Raw genomic sequence first — 6,335 nt, 5'->3', positions numbered from 1 at the left:
TTAACAATACCATTCAAATCAATGTTTTATATTTTCCAATTGTATAAATTAAAAAAAAATACATTAAGAAAAAACAAACGATTTAATATAGCAGCAATTAAATTAATTATAATCGAATGTATTTGGTTATTAATTAAAATGTTACAACAAACCATTCTTCTTATTTTTAATCATATAAATTTAACATCCGTTTGTTAATAAAATAATTTTTAAATAAATGTAAAAAAAATACAATATTCATATATAATTTCAAGTTTTTTTATTACTGTAATTGAATAGAAAAAATTTAAAATGCACTGAGAAGGTAAAATATGAAACAAATTCATTTTATAACAAATAAACAAGATGGTTCAAAAAGTAGATGCGAATACCAAGTTCCCCTTTTAAATGGCACACCACTTATGCTTATCCTCTTGCTTATTATGAGCAAAAGAATAAAAAGCAGAAATTTAATACTGAATTTTGAAATGCAAGTAAAAAAAATTGTCGCGCATCTAAATAAAACGAGAACTCAAGAAGAAGTTGCATATTGGTTGAGAGAGAAATTGAGAGAAAATTTATAGAAACAGGGTATGTAAAAGATCGTCGATCGATGATGTAAGCCAACCTGCCAATAGCCAACAGCTTGGCGTTTTTTAAAAGAAGAAAAGTATTATCAGTCATTGTCAGCTACTGTTGTACAGTAAATAAACAAAATTGTAGATAATGGAATACAAATAATCCCGAATGGATGACAAAAAAAATATATGTTTGGGTAGGAATATCGAATAACATAATTATTTTACCTTATTTCTTTGATCCTAATCCCGTCAAAGGGACTTACTTCCGACTCTGGCAGTTTCTTTCCCAAATCCAAATCAGCCTGATTTGCCATATAAACAGATTTGGTCGAAGGGGATCCATAGATTGGCCTGCAAGATCCCCAGATATTAATTACTCCACTGGATTTTTACCTTTTGGGACATTTAAAATCAGAAATAAGATGATTAAATTTAAAATTAGATACGTAATAAAGCAAATTAGTGACATAGTGTATAAGGTATATACAGAGAAGTCCAAAAAAATGTATTCACTGTTTAAAAATCCAAAACTTGCAAACTAATTGACGGAGTTGTCTTATTGTTGGTAGTATAATAGATTGTAGTTCCGACAATCGCGTTTTTTCTTTTGTCAGATAACAGTCACCAGATAGATTTATTGTTAGTTGTAACTTACTACTCAAGTTAACATTGCTTTCGTAAGGATTACATACGATGAAAGAAAGTCAGAGCCACTGACAGGTTTAACGATTCGTCGCATTGGAGACAAATTTGAAGCCGAAAGCTGTGTTAAAGATGTACACAAACAACGATCTGGACGACCTAGAACAGTAGCAAGTCCGTATAACTCACATCTTGTGTCAAAAATTTCACTCGCTCACCACATTGAATGAACTTCGAGCAGTCAGTTGTTGCTTGCAGTTCGGCGGCATCGTTTGTGTGTAGGTGTTAATGGTGACCATTTCGAACACTCACAGTGTCATATCCTTAAGTTGGACTTTAAGCTACACTTTTACCAAAAATGAGACAAAGACAAAGGGTAAAAATGACTTGTTATGGATGTAATAAACAAAAAATTTGACCAGAGACAAAATTGAAAAAAGCATTGTGGTATTTGTAAAAGAAGTAACGACGTTGAGAAAAATTTTCGATAGAAAATGAAACAAATAAATTATCTTGGACAGAAGATATAGTTTGGGTATAAAAAGTGTTTCTCAATAATAAAAAATTTCTTGGTCCAACTGACAAAGGCACACCTATTAAAATTGTTTACCGGAAAGTAAGAAATGGCGGCATTTAAATTACATGTTGACTCGGCATTAGTGATGTAGTAACTGGAAACTCGTTATTAAGTAGCAGCAAAATGCTTTGGCAATACCCCAAGAAAATGAGCAGTGCGAACGCTACAATCTAGCTGTCCTTTGATCGTTGAAGTGCGGTGTAAATGCTCGAGAAGAAACAACTTGGGACACCCATATATACAATTTTCTTTTGATACTATAGTGAACCCTCCAGTGAACAGTGGCAGGCAATGACCGGCGGAACAATTGAACTGACCTGCGTTGAAGAGTGATCAAGACACAGTCTAGACAAGAAGAGCAGAAGAATAGATTTAACAAAAAAGCCAGCTTCCGATTAAGTATACTGTGGGTCAATTGGTGGTTATAAACTCAGAACGTATATGACAGTCGTTTTTAAAACTCCATCCCATATATATATATATATATATATATATATATATATATATATATATATATATATATATATATATATATATATATATATATATATATATATATATATATATATATATATATATAAATGTATATATATATATATATATATATATATATATATATATATATATATATATATATATATATATATATATATATATATATTATTTATTTATTTTTTTAGTAAATTTATAATGTGGCCATTATTTAAAAGTAAATATTTTATCGACGGCTACAACAAAGTTCTTTCTCCTTTTAATTTTTTAATCTTAACTGAACCCTTAGACAGAAAGAAGGGTAAATATTGCAAAGGTTGAAATAAATCACAAATTATTAAAAATAGGTACGTGACATACCTAATAAAAGTGGTAGGTTTTTGTAAGATCTTTTAGAAAATATATGTTGCATCTAATTCAAATTCAATTTTATATATCTTTTATGTCATCTTCAAATAATGCTAATTTAGCTCTCGTAATTCTTTGCAAGTTTGAAAACTATTATTTTTTTAGAAAAATTAAAATATTGGAAAAACTATTAGATTTTGGTATGTATTATTATTAATAAAAAAGTTGAACCTTTGAAACTTTTGAAACCAATGACATAATTAACCACACTCTATTGCTGACTCACCCTGTACATTGGATCTAAACTTCGCTGTCCCTATGGGCTAATATGAGAGTCATTAGTTTCCTACAAACTGAAGGTAAAAAAGCTAGGGTGGTGGACATTTAAAATGGATCACCCTAGACAGTTCAGTGGAAATTTGTTGTAATGTGAAATTTGGCTCACCCCATATTTGGATATATCCTCAACTTTGGAAGTAACAGGGTACTCTCACGACTATTTTTTTAAGTATCTCGAGTCTCTTGTGTTAAAGTTAAAACTCAAACACCTTGGATTTTTTTTGTTAACAAAACTATGGAGAGGGTAAAAATATATTGACCAACTCTTGCAATATGATTTGCGCTATGAAATTGCTTATATCATATAATATAATGGCAAGAGTTAAGAGCTTAAAGTTATAAATTATTAGGTATGAAAAGCCTTTACATAAACATAAACATTTTTCCTGTATAGGGATATACAAAAATCAGTGCTACCGTATAACTTAGCTCTTGGCTAAATAAGATGCAAAAATAAAATAAATATCAAACCTTGGATCTGCTGCTCTCAAATTTGGAGTCGAAGCCTGCCAAGCCATTCACTCTAGCAATCCGCAATCGCAACACTTCACGGTGATGGCATAATTGATCTGGCGTTCCCACTACCGTCAAATACTGCTTCAGCACGAGTCTTATCAGAAGTAGCAGAAGATGCTTCTGTCCGATTAGATGTCCTTTGCGACAAGCACAATTTATAATAAAAAAAAATAATAATAATACAAAGAAAGAAAACATTCATAACACTAACCTAGTATTTAACTGTCAAGCATGAACTTAATTTTAGCTTCTGGGGGGCAGACCAACCCACTATGTAAGAAGGGTTCTGAGAAAAACTTCCACGTGCCTTTTACACAAGCCGCTCCAACTCCAAGATAAAACCACACCTCTAATCCCCCTGTAAAAACCAACACCACCTTAGTTAAACTGACTGATTAAAGAATGAAAGATTTGACCCTGCGGCAACTTAACCACGACTCATTAGACCATAACCGAACTTACGAATTTTCCACCGTTATAAAGTGATACCAATCCACATATTAGCGTCTTCCACTAAAGGTACTCCAAAACAACTGCATGAAACATCTGCAACAAAACAACGCAGATTTAGGGAGTTTAGTTTGAGCGAGTGTCCCTGATGAATTTTATTAATTATTATAATCTTGAATAGGCCGCACCGGTAAAATTTAAGCGGCCGAACAGGACTTCTAATACATCGAATTAACCTTACTTTTGATTCTGACGTGAGCATTGCACATTGCGGTTTAACCTTCGTCCGCTCTCGACAGAATCCGTTGTAATCACCCCCAAAATACTAGAAATTGGTTCCATTGTGTGGATTAAGTGTTCTAAGTGTCTAATCAACGTTCTAAAGTATTTATTCGTTATCGGCCTCGCTGTTTTTTCCTGTCCACACCGGTATAGTGGCCGGTTGATCCGCGTGTTAGGGGGAGTGTGGGGCGTTTTTTGTGATCGGTCAAAGATTTTTGAATAACGTTTAATTGTTGTTTCCGTTCCCTTCGGAGGGTGATGGATCCGTCCGGTCCCTTTTAATTAAGGCACCCTACAGGGCTATAAACAAAGTATCGGATTATTTTTGTAAGTGGCCGAGTGATCCCAGTAATCTTAGCCAATAGAAGTAAGGGAGTACTTTTATTTCGTTTATTGTTTTGTGGTTTTAACTTTTTATGTTTTCGGCGTCCTTTTTGTCTAGTTAAAAAGCAGTAAAGATATTTTTATGTATTTCAATATGGCAAAAGTAGGATTAAGCTTAATAGAATATGGGATAATTGGTGGAAAGGTAAATTCAAGATGTGTTGTGAAAGGAGAAGTATTGAATGCAGGATATGTTATTATGTTTGGCAAAACTGAAGGTCAACCTCACTTCATAAGAGTTTGTGCACTTTGCAAGCAATTGCAATGGAAGCCCTCATGAAATTTCTGCAGAGTTGAGACCTACAAACCACTCAGTTGTGATTTTAAAAATGTAAAGCTGGAGCCGGAGGACATGGTAATCATAGTTCAGCAGAGTTAAAAATAAAGCACTCAATTGAAGAGGAATAGAAGATGGTTCAGCATGAAAATGAAGTATCCCATAAATGTGGCGAAAACAGATTTCCAATATTTCCTGATCTGGTTCTCTAGTATTTTGCGTCAAAGTTGCCTGACTCAGCAATAGCGAAACAAAGTAATGCAATTAATAATATTTTTTTTTTTAGAAAAGGACGTAATACAGACATTCAATTTATGAAAAATATATCAGTTGGTGATGCAAATTTTACTTTTAATCTAGAATAATGCGATACAATCGATCTCAATGATGGGAGTGAAGAAGACTTTAAAGCAATACAAAGATCTCTGGAATGACATAATGCTAGAAAATTTTTAATTATTGGTTCTCAATATTTGGCCAAAAATTTTCTCAAATAAATTTACTTGGCATAGCTTGAATTAGGAAAGCAATGCCAGGGAATCATCATTGCAAAAAATGCCATCACTGAATTTCAATATCGCAACTGCGTTATTGGAAATTAAGTGTTCATATGCTTATATCTTACATATTGACTTTTACTCTTTATTATTTTATTTTGAAGAAAAAATACAAATACAAAAATACAAAATACAACTAAAACAGAAATATATGTTATTTAGTGTTATATTCATCATTTGACGAGAGTCCTGTTATTGTGTTTATGATTTCTCTATTACCATGTTAAAAACTATTTTTCTAACATAATACATAATTTATCTGGGTGTAATTCCTAATGGAATGATTGCTTTGTAAACAATAGCAACACAACAATCAGGTACCTACATAAACAATTGTATAACTTTCAATTTGGAAATCTGCTTTTTTTAAGTATATGAGAAATGTTTATAATTTAAATTAAGATCTTTCATCAGACATGATTGATGCAGAAAGATTTATTACACCCCAAATTATGGTAAATATCACATCTATTTTGGGAACCAGGGACCATTGTAATTCTCCATAAAAATTTTTTAAACACCTTTAGTCTTTGACTCAATACAAACTTTAGCTAAAGCTATCTACTGATTCACAATAATTGCCGATAATTGCTTATTATTTTTCAGAAAAGGTGATCTAATCAAGTTCATTGTATAAATTGTACAGATATCATATATCAAAATTCCCTTATCCGCCATAATGGCATCTCTATTTGAATTCAGTTTATTAATGCCATTACTTTGTCCAAAAATTATTTTATCCAATGCTTGGGCCCCACAAACAGCACTTACGAAAGTTATAAGACCTTTTGGAGCAACCACAATTACGAATTTAACAGTTATGTTTTGTTTATATTGCAAATTGAAATTTATTTGACGATATAAACAAATGTGTTTTTCAACTGTGATTTCAGATTTCAGATTTATGAAAC

General features: G+C 31.9%; 1 long non-coding RNA gene across 1 annotated transcript; it reads right to left on the bottom strand.

Annotated features, from left to right (window-relative positions):
• Positions 1–493: 493 nt before the first annotated feature.
• On the bottom strand, positions 494–3,819 carry LOC132708651 (uncharacterized). Its single transcript, XR_009620012.1, has 3 exons — positions 3,686–3,819; positions 3,430–3,611; positions 494–911 (listed from the first exon to the last, which is right to left on the bottom strand). It is a non-coding gene; the product is annotated as an uncharacterized LOC132708651 (long non-coding RNA).
• Between the last annotated feature and the right edge of the window lie 2,516 nt (positions 3,820–6,335).

The sequence above is a fragment of the Cylas formicarius genome, unplaced genomic scaffold, assembly GCF_029955315.1.
Source record: "Cylas formicarius isolate icCylForm1 unplaced genomic scaffold, icCylForm1.1 PGA_scaffold_12__32_contigs__length_19106922, whole genome shotgun sequence".
Classification (NCBI taxonomy): domain Eukaryota; kingdom Metazoa; phylum Arthropoda; class Insecta; order Coleoptera; family Brentidae; genus Cylas; species Cylas formicarius.
Note: the sequence above shows the minus strand (reverse complement) of the source record. Positions and strands in the feature narration are given on the sequence as shown.